The sequence below is a fragment of the Eleutherodactylus coqui genome, chromosome 2 (genome assembly GCF_035609145.1).
Source record: "Eleutherodactylus coqui strain aEleCoq1 chromosome 2, aEleCoq1.hap1, whole genome shotgun sequence".
Classification (NCBI taxonomy): domain Eukaryota; kingdom Metazoa; phylum Chordata; class Amphibia; order Anura; family Eleutherodactylidae; genus Eleutherodactylus; species Eleutherodactylus coqui.
Window position 1 is genome coordinate 49,388,314 of NC_089838.1, and position 20,066 is coordinate 49,408,379.

Below are 20,066 nucleotides of genomic sequence, written 5' to 3' on the forward strand. Positions count from 1 at the left end.
GATGCCTTGGGGTAGAGCATTCCAGAGGATGGGTGCTGCTCTGGTGAAGTCCTGTAGGCGAGCATGTGAGGTTCGTATTACAGGGGCGTTTAGTCTGAGGGTGTTAGCCGATCGGAGTGAGCGGGCTGGGTGGTGTACTGACAGTAGGGAGGTGATGTATGGTGGTGCAGCGCCATGCAGAGCTTTGTGAGTGAGGTAGAGGAGTTTAAATTTAGTTCTGGAGTGGATGGGCAGCCAATGCAGCGACTGGCATAGTGCAGAGGCGTCTGAATAACGACTGGATAGAAAAATGAGTCTAGCTGCTGCATTTAGTATGGATTGGAGTGGAGCGAGTCTAGTGCGGGGGAGGCCAATGAGTAGCGAGTTGCAGTAGTCAAGCCAGGAGTGGATGAGCGCAACCACAAGCGTCTTTAGCGTGTCCGTGGTTAGGAACGGACGTATTTTAGCAATATTTCTGAGGCGCATGTGGCATGTTTGGGCCAGAGATTGGATATGGGGGGCAAAGGAGAGGTCAGAGTCCAGTGTGACCCCAAGGCATCGGGCATGCCGTCTGGGGGTTATGATGGTGCCAGACACTGGAATGGAGATGTTGAGGGGAGGTCGGTTAGAAGGTGGAAAGACAAGGAGGTCAGTTTTAGAGAGGTTTAGTTTGAGAAAAAGGGAGGACATAGTGTTAGAGACAGCGGACAGACAGTCGGTGATATTTTGGAGGAATGGTCCAGAGATCTCACGAGAGGAGGTGTATAGTTGGGTGTCATCAGCGTAAAGATGGTATTGGAGGCCAAATCTGTGGATGGTTTGTCCAATTGGGGCAGTATAGATAGAGAAAAGAAGGGGACCAAGGACCGAGTCCTGGGGTACCCCGACAGCGAGAGGAAGTGGAGCAGAGATAGAACCAGCAAAGGAAACACTGAAAGAGCGGTCAGAGAGGTAGGAAGAGAACCAGGAGAGAGCAGTATCCTTTAGACCAATAGAGCGGAGCATAGTGAGAAGGAGGGTATGGTCGACAGTGTCAAATGCAACAGACAGGTCAAGGAGGATTAGTAGGGAGTAATCACCTCTCGACTTTGCAGTCATCAGGTCATTTGTTACTTTCGTAAGGGCAGTTTCGGTCGAGTGTAGAGAGCGGAAACCAGACTGGAGGGGGTCGAGGAGCGAGTTGTCAGAGAGAAAGCGAGTAAGGCGGGAGTAGACCAGGCGTTCCAGTAATTTGGAGATAAAGGGGAGGTTTGAGACGGGTCGGTAGTTGGCAGCATTAGTCGGGTCCAGGGTTGGTTTTTTAAGCAGAGGGGATATAATGGAGTGTTTGAATGAGGAGGGAAAAGTGCCAGAGGTTATGGAGAGGTTGCAGATTGTGGTAAGGTGAGTAATGAGAGCTGGGGAAAGGGAGCGGAGGAGGTGAGAGGGTCGCTGGCGCAGGTGGTAGGGCGGGCAGCGGAAAGGAGCCTGGAGACTTCTTCCTCTGTCGTTGGTTCTAGCGTAGATAGTGAGTAGGTGCTGGGTGCAGTGCTGATGAAGCTGGGATCAGGGCTAACCATGCAGCTTTCAGAGATTTCTTTTCGAATGTGGTCGATTTTTTCTTTGAAATAGGCAGCTAGTTCTTCAGCAGTCAGGTCTGTCGCAGGGGCCTGTTCCTTGGGGCTGAGGAGGGAGTGAAAGGTCTCAAAGAGTTGTTTGGGGTTGTGGAATAGTGAGGAGACAAGGGAGGTGAAATAAACTTGTTTGGCATGGTGAAGGGCTAGGTTATACGTTTTAAGCATGAATTTGAAGTGGAGGAAGTCTCATTATCCTGTCCCCCAAGTATCAATATGTCAGTGAGTAATTAATTTGTACCCCAAATGTCAATGCTCTGTGCAGGATGAGACCCCCAGAGGATCTCATTTAGTGGGGGGTCCTGCAGTGTGGCACTGTTTCAGTATTGCAGGGACAACATATATATATCTGCAGGGTCTGTAGTGTCCGTTTCCTGGGATTGACGACCCTCTGCTGCCCCCTGGGTGTTGGTCTCGCTGCTGTCATTTCAGTATGTACAGCCGTATCCGATCGCTCACATTGTGTCACCTTATTGATTGTCGCCGTGTTCTATATACAAAGGTAACAACAGCGACTAGAAAGTATCAGAGTGGCTCAGAGAGGAACGGATGAGAGACCCTGTCTACATCCCCAGTTCTCCTTGCTGTATCATCTGTGTATCTAATCCAGCCATGTGTGATACTGCCTGCTCATGTACCTAATCCCATGATGTATTTTACTGTCTGCTGAGCCATGTATATAAGCCTGTGATGTGTGATACAGTCTCTTTGTGCATATAAACTGGGCTGAGTTCTGCTCTTGTGTTGTGTATGGTGTGACAGCTGCGCAGCATCTGGGCTCGTGATTGGTTGGCGCTCATCTTTGTCGCTATGTTTAGTACGCGTCTTGCTCTCTGACGCCCCCGGACGCTATCTTTACCTCTCTTCGAATAAGTAGGTTTTTTACAACTCGCATTTCTCCACCTGGAAAGGTCAGGCTGACTCACATTGCGTTCTGTAACTCTGCAGTCCTTCAGTTCTCGCAGCACCAGAGATAATTGAAGCGCACATCGCGGTAATCACGCCACTCGACATGCGGTCATTCCATCAAAAGAGGATTTCTTGGAAACGGATATTCCTAAAAGAGGCTCCGGCGACCCCTGAAAGCTCCAAAAAAAGGAAGGAAAACACAAGAACGATTTGAGTCTGAAACATCAGTGGGCGGCGCCCCCTCCAGGGCAGAAGCGGCAGCGCTGGAGTTAGGTGAAAATTAATCATTGTGATTATAATGAAAAGTTCATCAACTTTCTAACAGACTTCGGACGAATTTACTTCTATCAACAATGTATATGCCGATCAGAGCGCGCGGTGGCAGACAAAAGCGCCACGTTTATTAAGAGGCGCACACTCCACCACTTATAGTGTCACTGCTCCACCCCTTATTGTAACTGCTCCACCCCTTATTGTCACTGCTCCACCCTTTTTTATCACTGCTACACCCACTATTGTCACTGCTCTAACCCTTATTATCACTGCTACACCGCCTTATTGTCACTGCTCTAACCCTTATTGTCACTGCTACACCGCCTTATTGTCACTGCTCTAACGCTTATTGTCACTGCTCCACCCTTATTGTAACTGCTCCACCCATTATTGTCACCGCTCCACCCCCTATTGTCACTGCTCCACCCCTTACTTTCACTGGTACACCCCCTATTCTCACTGCTCCACCCCTTATTGTCACTGCTACACCCCTTATTATCACTGCTACACCCTCTATTTTTACAGCTCTAACCCTTATTGTCACTGCTCCACCCCTTATTGTAACTGCTCCACCCCTTATTGTCACTGCCCCACCCCCTTTTGTCACTGTTCCATCCCTTATTGTCATTGCTCCACCCCTTATTGTAATTGTTCCCCTTCTTATTGTCACTGCTACGTCCCTTATTGTCACTGCTCCACCCCTTATTATGCCTGTGCCACCTCTTGTTGTCACTGTCCCACCTCATGTTGTCGCAATTCCACCCCTATTGTAACTGCTGCACCCTTTATTGTCAGTGCTCCACCCCTTATTGTGCATGCATCACCTCTTGTTGTCACTGTTCCACCTCTTGTTTTCGCAGTTCCACCCCTTATTATCACTGCTCCACCCCTTATTGTCACTGCTGCACCCCTTATTGTGCCTGCACCACCTCTTGTCACTGTTTCACCCTTTTGCCATCGCAGTTCCACCCCTTATTATCACTGCTACACCCTTTATTGTCACTGTTCCACCCCCTATTGTCACTGCTACACCCCTTATTGTCATTGCTCCACCCCTTATTGCCATTGCTCCACCCCTTATTGTCACTGCTACACCCCTTATTGTGCCTGTGCCACCTCTTGTTGTCACTGTTCCACCGCTTATAGTGCCTGTGCCACCTCTTGTTGTCACTGTCCAACCGCTTATTGTGCCTGCATCACCTCTTGTTGTCACCCCTTATTGTTTCACCCCTTATTGTCACTGTTCTAACCCTTATTGTCACTGCTCCACCCAAAAAAAAGCAAGTAAACAGTAGCACAAACTGCAAATAGTGAGGCAGTCATGCAAAGCCCAAGGGATAGTGATAGTGAACCAACACAATCCTAGCAGAATCCAAGATGTACAGACGAGGGCAGCAATCAGTAGGTGCAATGCAATATTCAAATTTATTCCATCTGTGACATCAAAAAAGTGCAACGTTTCGACTCAGTGGGGCTCTTTGTCAAACTGTTGTCACTGTGCCACCAGTTATTGTCCCTGCTCCACCTCTTGTTGTGACTGCTCCACCCATATTTTAACTTGCTCCACCCCTTGTCATGGTTTCACCAATTGTAACAAATCAACCCTCTTAATAACTCCACCCCTCGTTGTAATCGCTCTACCCCTTGTTGTCACAGCTCCATTCCTTGTTGTCACAACTCCACCTCTTGTTATAGCTCCACCCCTTGTTGTCATGGCTCTACTCCTTGTTCTTCCAGCCCCACACCTTTTTTGTTTCAGCCCCACTCCTTGTTATCACAGCTCCACACCTTCTGTTGTGGATCCACCTTGTTGTCACAGCTATACACTTTGTTGTCACAGCTTCACCCCTTATGACAACTCCATGCCTTATCACAGCTCCACCCATACCGGTCACTGCTCCACCCCTTGCACCATGTCATGCCTCTGTTGTCACGGTTCCACCCATTGCTCTTATAGCCCTCCTTTTTGTTGTTGCAGTCCCAACCCTTCTCAATCCAGCCAAGCAAATCTCATCAGGAGAACCCTTGAAATGTCTCCCACTTTCTCCAAATTCCTAATGATGGAGGCGATGAAATCGTTTGCTTCTCATTGTTCTTTAACTTTAGCGATGCAGCATCTTCTGATCAATTCTTTATTAGCGGTTGCCATGCACCGCACTAATTACCTTCCTATGCTCTAATTAGATTCACTCTTGAGATAAAACAAGCAGAGCACATCAGAGCCAGCTCACATTTTACTGATACAGAGGTCCAAATCTTCTATTGAGTCTTACATGATAAACATCCCAGTTTCTGCAGCCATCACTAGAGGGAGCTCCCTGCAGACTGATTGCACATTGACCTTAATAACAACCCTGTATACAGTGAGCTCCCTCTAGTGGTGACTACAGGCAGAATTTTAAATGTTGGTGTGTTTGCATAACTACAAGTTGCAGCATGCCTGCAGCTGTGGGGCTATAATAGTAACACAGCCCTATTACAATTTGTATCTCCACCCGTGGTGTGGAATATGAGTCTTCCTGTCACTGATCCCACAGCCAGACTCTCTCCTGTCTGACTGGCTGATAACAGGGAGTAATAGATTGCATTGTGATTACAGCCGGCAGGTGTACGGCCCTTTAAGTCCCCGGCACTGGGAGTTTCTCGTTCCTGGAATTCCTCATTATCTCTTTGGGACTCACCATAAAACTCGCTTCTTCTCCAGATTTACAGTTTCCATAGCAACAAACAAGTTATCGAGGTTTTTTTGCACTGAGCCCGATTCTTACTGCGCCAACGACAAATGCAATAACGGCTATTATATTATTATTACATATATGGGACATGTAGACCTGCAGAGCAGAAAATATAACCGGTGATTAACCCTTCACTCTGACATCTAACCAACCAGCATCAAGAAGGTAACAAGGACAGCGAACTGCCCTGGCGTGTATCTAATCCTATTTTATGTAATACCGTCTGCTGAGCCATGTATCTAAGCTTACCACGTGTGATACTGTTGTATCTCATCCTTTTATCTGCAATACTGTCTGCTCAATCATGTATCTAAGCCTGTCACTGTGTGATCCTGTCTGCTGAGCTGTGTATCTAACCTATCTTGCTTAATACTGTCTGTTGAGTAGCTGTATCTCATCCTATCATGCATCATAGTTTTCTCTGTGCTGTGTATCTAATCCTATCCTGTGTGATATTGTCTACTCAGTCGTGTATCTAAACCTTTGGTGTGTGATACTTTCTGTTGCACTGTGTATCTCATTCTTTTAACTGCAATACTGTCTGCTGGGCCATGTATCTAAGCCTGTCATGTGTGATACAGTCTGCTCTCATCTCCTGTGACCGCTAAGATTTTCATGTGAATACTGTCTGCTGGGCCATGTATCTAAGCCTCTCATGCGCGATACAGTCTGCTCTCATCTCCTGTGACCGCTTATGCTTATCACATCATGCTGCAGGGATCGTCTGTGTAATTACACGCACTGTGGCGGGAGGGGGGGGTGCTTTTGCGCAGTCTCCGTGGGGGTTGTCTTTTTTTCTCGCTGGAAGCGTTAAATACATAGTAACGGCAGACGAGCGGCGGCAGCTGCGCCTCCACTCCGTTCATTATCTCCTCCAGTATTACATTAGCAATTCATCTCTCCCCATTATATAAGATCATTAACACACAACACATCAATTAACCCTTCATGGCACGTCTCAGTTTGTTGGGTCCCTTTAAGAGGGTGTCACTCACCCTACAGTCTAGAGACAACCAAATATTTGTGGCATGAGTTTATATGCTGATGTGTGATTAATACAGCGTTATGTTTCAGTTTTTACTGCTGTTCTGGCATTCTATTCATGAATCAGAATGCTCAGGATGAACAGAGTCCTCAGAAATACAGAAAGTTATGATTAAATATTAGTATTCACTAAGCACTGCCGCACCACTGGTCGCGGCACTCAGCTTCAGTGTGGGTCAGTAAATCCCTGCAGAGCCTCGCTCCCTCATTATGTAAATGTAGGAGGTAATGAAGCGCTCTGTATGACGCCGTCCACAGCACATTCATCCACTATGCTAGTTGAGCAACTCCCAGCACTCTGAATAAACATTAAAATGCGCATTTCGTGTTGCGGCGTTCCTGAGGTATGTTTCTCGTTTTCTGACCCCATATCGTTCCCTCCTATAATTTGTTGACTAGAAGTAATTTACAAGCTATTGATGGCAAAATAACCGGCAAATGAGATTATGTTTTATACTCCACACTCCTCCAGAGTTGCATCCAGAGAGCTGAAGTTGCAGGATATCACTGCTGTTTCTCCCTTTCTTCCTGTTAGCTCTCAGGATACAGGGTTTATACGTTACTGGTGCCTCTACTGGTTTCCTGTTAGCTCTCAGGATACAGGGTTTATACGTTACTGGTGCCTCTACTGGTTTCCTGTTAGCTCTCAGGATACAGGGTTTATACATTACTGGTCCCTCTACTGGTTTCCTGTTAGCTCTCAGGATGCAGGGTTTATACATTACTGGTCCCTCTACTGGTTTCCTGTTAGCTCTCAGGATACAGGGTTTATACATTACTGGTGCCTCTACTTGTTTCTTGTTAGCTCTCAGGATACAGGGTTTATACATTACTGGTGCCTCTACTGGTTTCCTGTTAGCTCTCAGGATACAGGGTTTATACATTACTGGTCCCTCTACTGGTTTCCTGTTAGCTCTCAGGATGCAGGGTTTATACATTACTGGTCCCTCTACTGGTTTCCTGTTAGCTCTCAGGATACAGGGTTTATACATTACTGGTGCCTCTACTTGTTTCTTGTTAGCTCTCAGGATACAGGGTTTATACATTACTGGTGCCTCTACTTGTTTCTTGTTAGCTCTCAGGATACAGGGTTTATACATTACTGGTGCCTCTACTTGTTTCTTGTTAGCTCTCAGGATACATGGTTTATATGTTACTAGTGCCTCTACTAGTTTCTTGTTAGCTCTTAAGTTGGAGGACCTTAGATCCAGCTTTTGCACCTTAGTATCTTCCTTTTAAGGCCTCATTCACACGAGGGAATTTGTGCAGCTAACTGACATGAGCAAAAAAGCCACAACTATTGGAACTAATGGTTGCCTATGGAAATGTTCAGAAGAAGGAATTTTAGCCGCGCAAATAAATTGCACCAAAAAGGAAGGACATCAGCAACTGAAATTCCCTGCTGCATGAAAAGATAGTACCTGACTTACAATTGGTGCGCAAAGCGCAGAAGCCTTCATTCAGAGTGCTAACGACCACTTGTCCGTGAGTGTGTGAGCGAGTGCTTCACATGCTCCGCTCCTGATCACATAACGGGGATGACATTGCAGGTCCTAAAGCATAAAACATGCAGAGCCTGACAGCAGCCATGTGCTAACACGGCCTGTGGTGATGTCACCGTCGTGATCAGTCACCTGGACTCTGCTCCTCTGCCCCCTAATCACATGATGGTCACATCATCACAGATCCTTCACTTTATTAGAAACCTGCAGGGCTGGACGCATATTAGTAGTTTACACTGCGGTTATTCCTGCTGCCGATTCCAGCCAATGAGGTGGCTGGAATCGGCACCATGTGACCTCCCATTGTGCACGAGCAGTACAGTTCAGCTGCCGTGCACGATGAGAGCTGTGCCCGCGCCTCACGTGACCGGTGACGTCACCGATACTTGAATTTGCCCGCGAATTCCGAGCCTACAGAGGAAGCTGATGGTTGGAGCCTTTTATACTACTTTCAACGTGGGAGAGGAAGATTTCTGCGCTGTGTGGTGAGTACCTACCTGAGATTAATGTGCTGTGTGCTGCTGTGTGGTGAGTACCTACCTGAGATTAATGTGCTGTGTGCTGCTGTGTGGTGAGTACCTACCTGAGATTAATGCGCTGTGTGGTGAGTACCTACCTGAGATTAATGTGCTGTGTGTGGTGAGTACCTACCTGAGATTAATGCGCTGTGTGCTGCTGTGTGGTGAGTACCTACCTGAGATTAATGTGCTGTGCGCTGTGTGTGGTGAGTACCTACCTGAGATTAATGCGCTGTGTGTGGTGAGTACCTACCTGAGATTAATGCGCTGTGTGCTGCTGTGTGGTGAGTACCTACCTGAGATTAATGCGCTGTGTGGTGAGTACCTACCTGAGATTAATGCGCTGTGTGCTGCTGTGTGGTGAGTACCTACCTGAGATTAATGCGCTGTGTGCTGAGTACCTACCTGAGATTAATGCGCTGTGTGGTGAGTACCTACCTGAGATTAATGTGCTGTGCGCTGTGTGTGGTGAGTACCTACCTGAGATTAATGCGCTGTGTGCTGCTGTGTGGTGAGTACCTACCTGAGATTAATGCGCTGTGTGCTGAGTACCTACCTGAGATTAATGCGCTGTGTGCTGAGTACCTACCTTAGATTAATGCGCTGTGTGGTGAGTACCTACCTGAGATTAATGCGCTGTGTGGTGAGTACCTACCTGAGATTAATGCGCTGTGTGCTGCTGTGTGGTGAGTACCTACCTGAGATTAATGTGCTGTGTGTGGTGAGTACCTACCTGAGATTAATGCGCTGTGTGCTGCTGTGTGGTGAGTACCTACCTGAGATTAATGCGCTGTGTGCTGAGTACCTACCTGAGATTAATGCGCTGTGTGGTGAGTACCTACCTGAGATTAATGTGCTGTGTGCTGCTGCGTGGTGAGTACCTACCTGAGATTAATGCGCTGTGTGTGGTGAGTACCTACCTGAGATTAATGCGCTGTGTGTGGTGAGTACCTACCTGAGATTAATGCGCTGTGTGGTGAGTACCTACCTGAGATTAATGTGCTGTGCGCTGTGTGTGGTGAGTACCTACCTGAGATTAATGCGCTGTGTGCTGCTGTGTGGTGAGTACCTACCTGAGATTAATGCGCTGTGTGCTGAGTACCTACCTGAGATTAATGCGCTGTGTGGTGAGTACCTACCTGAGATTAATGTGCTGTGTGCTGCTGTGTGGTGAGTACCTACCTGAGATTAATGCGCTGTGTGGTGAGTACCTACCTGAGATTAATGCGCTGTGTGGTGAGTACCTACCTGAGATTAATGTGCTGTGTGCTGCTGTGTGGTGAGTACCTACCTGAGATTAATGCGCTGTGTGGTGAGTACCTACCTGAGATTAATGCGCTGTGTGGTGAGTACCTACCTGAGATTAATGCGCTGTGTGGTGAGTACCTACCTGAGATTAATGCGCTGTGTGGTGAGTACCTACCTGAGATTAATGTGCTGTGTGCTGCTGTGTGGTGAGTACCTACCTGAGATTAATGCGCTGTGTGGTGAGTACCTACCTGAGATTAATGCGCTGTGTGGTGAGTACCTACCTGAGATTAATGCGCTGTGTGGTGAGTACCTACCTGAGATTAATGCGCTGTGTGGTGAGTACCTACCTGAGATTAATGCGCTGTGTGGTGAGTACCTACCTGAGATTAATACGCTGTGTGGTGAGTACCTACCTGAGATTAATGCGCTGTGTGGTGAGTACCTACCTGAGATTAATGCGCTGTGTGTGGTGAGTACCTACCTGAGATTAATGCGCTGTGTGCTGCTGTGTGGTGAGTACCTACCTGAGATTAATGCGCTGTGTGCTGCTGTGTGGTGAGTACCTACCTGAGATTAATGCGCTGTGTGCTGCTGTGTACCTACCTGAGATTAATGCGCTGTGTGGTGAGTACCTACCTGAGATTAATGCGCTGTGTGGTGAGTACCTACCTGAGATTAATGCGCTGTGTGTGGTGAGTACCTACCTGAGATTAATGCGCTGTGTGCTGCTGTGTGGTGAGTACCTACCTGACATTAATGCGCTGTGCTGCTACGTGTGGTGAGTACCTACCTGACATTAATGCGCTGTGCTGCTACGTGTGGTGAGTACCTACCTGACATTAAAGGGGTTGTCCCGAGGCAGCAAGTGGGTCTATACACTTCTGCATGGCCATAATAATGCACTTTGTAATATACATTGTGCATTAATTATGAGCCATACAGAAGTTATAAAAAGTTTTATACTTACCTGCTCCGTTGCTGGCGTCCTCGTCTCCATGGTGCCGACTAATTTTCGCCCTCCGATGGCCAAATTAGCCGCGCTTGCGCAGTCCGGGTCTTCTGCTTTCTTCTATGGAGCCTTTCGTGCAGGATGCCGGCTCCGTGTAGCTCCGCCCCGTCACGTGCCGATTCCAGCCAATCAGGAGGCTGGAATCGGCAATGGACCGCACAGAAGCCCTGCGGTCCATGAAGACAGAGGATCCCGGCGGCCATCTTCAGCAGGTGAGTATGAAGACGCCGGACCGCCGGGATTCAGGTAAGCGCTGTGCGGGTGGTTTTTTTAACCCCTGCATCGGGGTTGTCTCGCGCCGAACGGGGGGGGGGGGGGGTTTAAAAAAAAAAAAACCCGTTTCGGCGCGGGACAACCCCTTTAATGCGCTGTGCTGCTACGTGTGGTGAGTACCTACCTGACATTAATGCGCTGTGCTGCTACGTGTGGTGAGTACCTACCTGACATTAATGCGCTGTGCTGCTACGTGTGGTGAGTACCTACCTGACATTAATGCGCTGTGTGGCGAGTACCTACCTGAGATTAATGCGCTGTGCGCTACGTGTGGCGAGTACCTACCTGAGATTAATTCGCTGTGCGCTACGTCTGGTGAGTACGTCACCTGAAATTTGCGCGACGCCACCTGACGCAACCTGTCTTTTTTTGCAGATTTGTGCGCTACGTGTGTAGACGCGGCCACCCGAGATTTGTGCGCTTTTTTTGCAAACTTACGTGTGGAGATGATCCTGACGTTTGGACGCGTTTTGAGAAGAATTTCGCTTCGCTTGCACACAAGCTGACATAACTCGTCGAGGTAAGCGGCTGCATCTGCTCATACGTGCTTATTTTGCGCATATTTGCAGGTTTTCGTGTGTACGTGTATATATAATATATGATTCTTCTGACCAGGTTGGGGGAGTAGTGGTCAATGTAAGTGGGTGGAGCGGATATAGGGATCAGTAATACTGGTGTGATGTGACTGTTAACCTGCTGATTTTTCGTTATTTCCTGCAGATCTGACGTCCTTGAGAATGGGAAGGCTGGCGGACAGTGAAGAGACCCTCGACGTTCAGCAATCTTGAAACCCTTCGTTTTATGGACTGCTTTTTGCCGGTGACTCACCTTTTTTTTTTTTTTTTGGTATTTTTGGATAGACTAAGCTTTTATTTATTTTCTTGCAAACTTTTTTCCTTCTTCTTTACAGGTGAGCTGATAAGTTATTTCCAGATTACCACACTGCGTTTGCTCACAATCATTGTTGAAGCAGCAGAGAGACTGCCGGTCCTAGATGTTGGCTCAGTAGGACGCTTTCAAGATGGGCATGTTTGCAAATCGAAGTGATTCTTACATTGTTTTTTCTGTGCCTTGTTGTACTTCGTTTAAGTGGTAAAAATGGGCAGTTAGAAGTTGTGTATATTAATTAAAATTAAGAATATTGACAGTTTTGAAGACATTGTAATTTTTTAACATTTACAAATGTTATATCTCATATGTGCAAGCATACTCTACAAATCTTTGCCAACATATATTTCCATCTGTTCACTTTATTCTAGACGCACATTTGCAAAAACATCTTTTGTTTGGAACCATTTTGGAGACATTCAAGTTGAACCTCATTTTTCCTCATTTTGCTAAATCCTTTTTTCTCCACCGAGCCAAGATTGCAAAGGCTCGTGGGTGTCAGAATACATACCCCCTAAAATGACCCTATTTTACAAAGTACACCCCTTTGTGTTCACTGAGTGGTGTCAGGAGTATTTAGATCACACATTTTCAGGAATTAATGGAATTATGATAAAAAAAAATAATAAGGCTTTATTTCGGCTAATGTGCTATTCTAAATTTTTTTCCACCAAAAATCATCATTTTCATGTGCACTGACACCCCAAAATGGATACCCCTGTTTGTATTGTTTTCAGAAATGTACCCATTGTGGCCCTAATGTTATGTTAGTATGCACAAATGGGACCCAAAATGTAATCAGTACTATGTGGCTTTCTGAACAGACTGTTATGATCGTGTGGGCAGATTTAGCAGACTGCCAACACCATCGTGACCAAAGGACTAGTAGTCTAGTAGTATACATGCACACAGGAAATTCACATGGAATCCATGCCACTGACCCTGTGCTAAAGAGGGGGGGGGGGAGGGGGGTCGACAGTGGCCCGACAGTGGCCCAACCTAAGCATATACATCCCCAAATAAGAGGGCGGCCCAGTGGTCTTCGGAACTGGGCCATAGCTGATCCTAGGAGCCACAGAACAGGACACACGCATGGCATATAACAGAGACGGAACAGAATACACAGAGATAGAAAACACTGCATACAGAAGCCAAAAATGCAACCACTACTAACAGATAGGCTGATTATAAAGAACAGGTATTACTTGACATTGTAGACAAAACGTGAAGCTAGCGGGCGAACTTCTAAGCTCCTGGTTATACCGCTAGTCCCCACACTAACCATGAGTCCAGGAGACCCGGACAATACTGCCCACTTGGCCTGTAGCAGCAGCCACAATGCATACTCGAGTATAGCCGATCCCAGTGTTAGCCGAGGTACCTAATATTACCCCTTGCCTTATACTCAAGTCAATAATTGACCCCAGGTTTTTGGGGTAAAAGTTGGTACCTTGGCTTATACTCAGGTCGGCTTAGACTGAAGTATATCTGATTACATACAAAAACCTAATGAAATAAGAGCAATCGTTGCATGCAAAGCATTAACCCTTTCCAATCCACTTATTTTTTCTCACCCATTCTCCCCAGCTCCAAATAAATTGGTTCTGGGGAGAATGGGTGAGAAAAAATACACTTTCCCTGCACCCTCCTGAGCTGACAGAGTTCAGGAGGGTGCAGGGAGGGACCTGCTTACCTGTCCGGCGTCTTCAGTACTCTCCTTCTGCCTCCCGGTTCGGTGATCATGTGACTGCTGGGGTCAGGTAACACCGGCGGTCACATGATCGCCGGCCAGAATCTATGCATTACATAGCGCTAAGTAATGTGTAAAGGAGAAGGCAGAAAGGATTAAAATCCCTTTCTGCCTTATCCTCGGGGGTCCTCGATGAGGACCAGTGCAGGAGTGCATCTGCACCCGATGTGCCTGACGATCGGGTGCAGATCCACTCCTGCAGTGTAGGGCCTGCCCTGACATTGGAGCTGTGGAGGGAAATTATGATGTCGGGGCAGGGCCGACATTGGACTGGAAAGGGTTAACAGCGGGAATCTGTTGTCTCACCCATCCCCTCTGTGGCTGCGGGAGGCCAACTGTCATTAGCAACAGTCTTCAGCAGTAGATGGTGTGGGCTCAGATCTGTAGGATGCAAATGCAAGTCCATTCCAGAAAGCTGCTTCCTAACATATACATACATTCACGTGCTGCGGTGGCAAGGGGTTAAAAGGGTTCCCTGGGACTCCAGTACTGATGATCTATGCGCAGTGAAGTGGTGATCTGCCTCCCAGAATCCCTGCCAATGAGCTGATGACGAGTGCGCACCGCTGCCACTTCAGTCTATGCCAGACGCAGCACCATACATTTCCGGCTGTACACGCCTGCATAGGATTGCATTTCAATACGCAATCCTATGCAGAAGGCCGTGGTTTGTCTACGCGAAATCACGCGCTGAAAACAAACCGCGCCATGCTCTAATTCTGTGCGGGGTTCGCAGAGCCCCGTACAGAAACGCCACTCGCTGGCTGCCGGCTCTGCGCATGTGGCGTCTGCTGGCACATGAGTCAGAGCTGCGGGAGCGGGCGAGTTCCGCACTGCTCTCTGCAGGCGCTCAGGTCGGGTCCCGTTGCGAGCAGCTGGATGCGACACGGCCGTCTGCAGGCGGCCTTAGGCCTCATGTCCACTAGAAAAATACAATCCGCGTAGAATCAGCTTTCAATTGTATAATTTTCATGCAGATATCTGCACACATTGCTATCAATGTGATAGCAATGTGGCCGATCCGCGGTAAAATGGAGCATGCCGCGGTTTTTTCCTCCCACGCATGAAAAACGCAATTCTATTAAAATTCCATCCGTGCGTGCAAAAATCAGTTTAATGGACGGGATGGCCAATGATTCCCATGGGGCAAATCCGCTGCGGAAACCGCAATTCCATTTTGCTAGTGGACATGAGGCCTTAAGGCTCCTTCCCACAGACGGATCTACCGTGTTTCCCCGAAAGTAAGACGTGTCTTACTTTCTTTTTATCCCCAAAAGCCCCACTATGTCTTACTTTCGGGGTATGTCTTATATTGGAAAATGGAGCATGAAAAAATCTGGACCATGCTCCATTTTCATGCGGGTCTCCCGGGACACAAAAATCAAATTGTACTCACACGCTCCGGTTCTTCTCTTCGCCGCGGCGCCATCTTCTCTCAGTCGCGGCCGGATCATTTTGCTTCGGCCCGGCGCATGTGCAGGGCACGTCACCGACGTCATCATGCACATCCGCCGAGCCGAAGAAAGAAGATCCGGCCGCGACGAGAGAAGATGACGCCGCAGCAAAGGAAGTATCCGGAGCGTGTGAGAGGTAAGTTAATTCTGATTTATTCCTATTTTCAGCGCCCATGTCCGCGGGGCAGGAGGGACCCGCTGCAGATTCTACATGGAGAATCCGTAGCGGGCCTGATTTTCCCCGTGGACATGAGGCCAAAGGCGGCAGACGTGGTGACGTATGGAGGGGGGGCGGCGCGGAAGTGGGCAGGAGGCGGCGCGCAGCTACCGTAGATGAGAGGGAGGCGGCAATACCCCCGTGTTTCCCCGAAAGTAAGACATATGTCTTACTTTCGGGGTACGGCTTACATTGGCCGACCCCCTGAAACCCCCGATACGTCTTACAATCGGGGGGTGTCTTACTATCGGGGAAACACGGTATTCAACCTAATAGCTCAATGCTTACGGTGCGTAATTTCACAGCGGAATTCCGCACCGTAAAATGCCGCGGGTATACGCGCGGACGGCTTCCATTGCAGTCTGTGGAAGCCGTCCATTCACGCTATTTTCCGCTGTAGCACAGCGGAAAATAGCGTGAAACCGCCTCTACGCCTACCGCGTCACATGCCGCTGCGGTGCATCTCACGCTCTATTGCCCATGCGCACTGAGGCGTCATGCGGGACTCCGGAACCAGAGGTAAGTATTGGGGTCTCTTGGGGCTGCCGTGATGGGCTGCGCCCCGGAATTCCATGGCGGAGCCCGTCACAGCCGTGTGCAGCCGGCTTTACAGCGTGGGTAATCAGGAGCCTGAAAACATAAATAAGGTAAAACAAAAAAACAAATTCAAATCACATTTTATTATTTATTAAAAATGTGGATTTTACACCAAGTGTCATTCCCTGATAAACCAAAGGCCGCTGTGTTTGGGGATCTTTTCTGTTTACTCAATCGGTGTAAAATATTGCGCAGTTTTTCAGGATACTCCAAAAAGCTTATAAAAAAAAAAAAAAGGTGAGTCACCGGCAAAAAGCAGTCCATAAAACGAAGGGTTTCAAGATTGCTGAACGTCGAGGGTCTCTTCACTGTCCGCCAGCCTTCCCATTCTCAAGGACGTCAGATCTGCAGGAAATAACGAAAAATCAGCAGGTTAACAGTCACATCACACCAGTATTACTGATCCCTAGATCCGCTCCACCCACTTACATTGACCACTACTCCCCCAACCTGGTCAGAAGAATCATATATTATATATACACGTACACACGTACGCACACACGAAAACCTGCAAATATGCGCAAAATAAGCACGTATGAGCAGATGCACGCAATGAAAATTTTAGCAGATGCAGCAGCTTACCTCGACGAGTTATGTCAGCTTGTGTGCAAGCGAAGCGAAATTCTTCTCAAAACGCGTCCAAACGTCAGGATCATCTCCACACGTAAGTTTGCAAAAAAAAAAACGCACAAATCTCGGGTGGCCGCGTCTACACACGTAGCGCACAAATCTGCAAAAAAAGACAGGTTGCGTCAGGTGGCGTCGCGCAAATTTCAGGTGACGTACTCACCAGACGTAGCGCACAGCGAATTAATCTCAGGTAGGTACTCACCACACAGCGCATTAATCTCAGGTAGGTACTCACCACACAGCGCATTAATCTCAGGTAGGTACTCACCACACAGCGCATTAATCTCAGGTAGGTACTCACCACACACAGCGCACAGCGCATTAATCTCAGGTAGGTACTCACCACACACAGCGCATTAATCTCAGGTAGGTACTCAGCACACACAGCGCATTAATCTCAGGTAGGTACTCAGCACACACAGCGCATTAATCTCAGGTAGGTACTCAGCACACAGCGCATTAATCTCAGGTAGGTACTCAGCACACAGCGCATTAATCTCAGGTAGGTACTCAGCACACAGCGCATTAATCTCAGGTAGGTACTCAGCACACAGCGCATTAATCTCAGGTAGGTACTCAGCACACAGCGCATTAATCTCAGGTAGGTACTCAGCACACAGCGCATTAATCTCAGGTAGGTACTCAGCACACAGCGCATTAATCTCAGGTAGGTACTCACCACACAGCGCATTAATCTCAGGTAGGTACTCACCACACAGCGCATTAATCTCAGGTAGGTACTCACCACACAGCGCATTAATCTCAGGTAGGTACTCACCACACAGCGCATTAATCTCAGGTAGGTACTCACCACACAGCAGCACACAGCACATTAATCTCAGGTAGGTACTCACCACACAGCGCATTAATCTCAGGTAGGTACTCACCACACAGCAGCACACAGCGCATTAATCTCAGGTAGGTACTCACCACACAGCGCATTAATCTCAGGTAGGTACTCACCACACACAGCGCATTAATCTCAGGTAGGTACTCACCACACAGCACATTAATCTCAGGTAGGTACTCACCACACAGCGCATTAATCTCAGGTAGGTACTCAGCACACAGCGCATTAATCTCAGGTAGGTACTCACCACACAGCAGCACACAGCGCATTAATCTCAGGTAGGTACTCACCACACACAGCGCACAGCACATTAATCTCAGGTAGGTACTCACCACACAGCAGCACACAGCGCATTAATCTCAGGTAGGTACTCACCACACAGCGCATTAATCTCAGGTAGGTACTCACCACACAGCGCATTAATCTCAGGTAGGTACTCAGCACACAGCGCATTAATCTCAGGTAGGTACTCACCACACAGCAGCACACAGCGCATTAATCTCAGGTAGGTACTCACCACACACAGCGCATTAATCTCAGGTAGGTACTCACCACACACAGCGCACAGCACATTAATCTCAGGTAGGTACTCACCACACAGCGCATTAATCTCAGGTAGGTACTCACCACACAGCGCATTAATCTCAGGTAGGTACTCACCACACAGCGCATTAATCTCAGGTAGGTACTCACCACACAGCGCATTAATCTCAGGTAGGTACTCACCACACAGCAGCACACAGCGCATTAATCTCAGGTAGGTACTCACCACACACAGCGCATTAATCTCAGGTAGGTACTCACCACACACAGCGCACAGCACATTAATCTCAGGTAGGTACTCACCACACAGCAGCACACTGCGCATTAATCTCAGGTAGGTACTCACCACACACAGCACATTAATCTCAGGTAGGTACTCACCACACAGCGCATTAATCTCAGGTAGGTACTCACCACACACAGCGCACAGCACATTAATCTCAGGTAGGTACTCACCACACAGCAGCACACAGCACATTAATCTCAGGTAGGTACTCACCACACAGCGCAGAAATCTTCCTCTCCCACGTTGAAAGTAGTATAAAAGGCTCCAACCATCAGCTTCCTCTGTAGGCTCGGAATTCGCGGGCAAATTCAAGTATCGGTGACGTCACCGGTCACGTGAGGCGCGGGCACAGCTCTCATCGTGCACGGCAGCTGAACTGTACTGCTCGTGCACAATGGGAGGTCACATGGTGCCGATTCCAGCCACCTCATTGGCTGGAATCGGGAGCAGGAATAACCGCAGTGTAAACTACTAATATGCGGGCTGGACAGTAGCCGTGTGCTGACAGGACCTGTGATGACGTCACTGTCATGTGATCAGTCACTGGCTCTTAGCTCCACCCCTGATTTCATGACGGTGACGTCATCACAGGTACTAATCCAGCACAGGGCATTAAAGAATGTATATAGTACAGCTGTGTGTGACACGTGCATGTAGCAGAGCTGTGTGCATCTGTAACATGCGCATGTAATGTAGCAGAGCTGTGTGTGGTGTGTGTGACACGTTTATGTAATGTAGCAGAGTTGTGTGTCTGTGACATGCTCATGTAATGTAGCAGAGCTGTGTGTGGGGTCTGTGACATGCTCATGTAATGTAGCAGAGCTGTGTGTGGTGTGTGTGACCCAGTCATGTAATGTAGCAGAACTGTGTGTGTCTGTGACACGTGCATGTAGCAGAGCTGTATGTGGTGTGTGTGACATGGTCATGTAATGTAGCTGAGCTGTGTGTGGTGTGTGATGCACACGTAGCAGAACTGTGTAGGTGTGGCACGCGCATGTAATGTAGCAGAGCTGTGTGTGTCTGTGAGACGTGCATGTAGCAGAGCAATGTGTGTCTGTGACATGCTCATATAATGTAGCAGAGCTCAGTGTGGTGTCTGTGACATGTGCATGTAATATAGCAGAGCTGTGTGTGGTGTGTGTATGACATGGTCATGTAATGTAGTAGAACTGTGTGTGTCTGTGACACGTGCATGTAGCACAGCTGTGTGTGGTGTTTGTGACATGCATGTAGTAGAGCTGTGTGTGTTGTGTGTGACACGGTCATGTAATGTAGCAGAATTGTGTGTGTCTGTGACACATGCATGTAGTGTAGCAGAGCTGTATGTGTTTGTGACACCCACATGTAGCAGAGCTGTGCATGTCTGTGACACACACATGTAGCACTGCTGTGTGTGTTTGTGACATGCGCATGTAGCAGAGCTGTGTGTCTGTGACACGTGCATGTAGCAGAGCTATGTGTGGTGTGTGTGACGCACATGTAGCAGAGCTGTGTGTGTCTGTGACACGCGCATGTAATGTAGCAGAGCTGTGTGTGTCTGTGCCATGCACATGTAGCAAAGCTGTGTGTGTGACAAGCACATGTACCAGAGCTGTGTGTGATATGTGCTTGTAGCACAGCTGTGTGTGGTGTGTGTGACATGTGCATGTAGCAGAGTTGTGTGTGCTGTATGTGACATGGTCATGTAATGTAGCAGAGCTGTGTGTGGTGTGTGTTACGCACATGTGGTATAGCTGTGTGTTTCT

General features: G+C 48.1%; 2 long non-coding RNA genes across 3 annotated transcripts; one reads left to right on the plus strand and one right to left on the minus strand.

Moving 5' to 3' along the window:
• Positions 1-8,302: 8,302 nt before the first annotated feature.
• Positions 8,303-12,261, plus strand: LOC136610548 (uncharacterized). Of its 2 annotated transcripts, none has more exons than XR_010790097.1 (4): positions 8,303-8,540; positions 11,482-11,626; positions 11,827-11,925; positions 12,017-12,261. It is a non-coding gene; the product is annotated as an uncharacterized lncRNA (long non-coding RNA). The 2 variants fall into 2 exon arrangements; XR_010790098.1 differs by lacking the exon at positions 8,303-8,540 and adding an exon at positions 9,577-9,591.
• A 3,815-nt stretch (positions 12,262-16,076) lies between these two features.
• Positions 16,077-18,745, minus strand: LOC136610549 (uncharacterized). The gene is made up of 3 exons (XR_010790099.1): positions 18,535-18,745; positions 16,595-16,742; positions 16,077-16,357 (listed from the first exon to the last, which is right to left on the minus strand). It is a non-coding gene; the product is annotated as an uncharacterized lncRNA (long non-coding RNA).
• Positions 18,746-20,066: the final 1,321 nt, after the last annotated feature.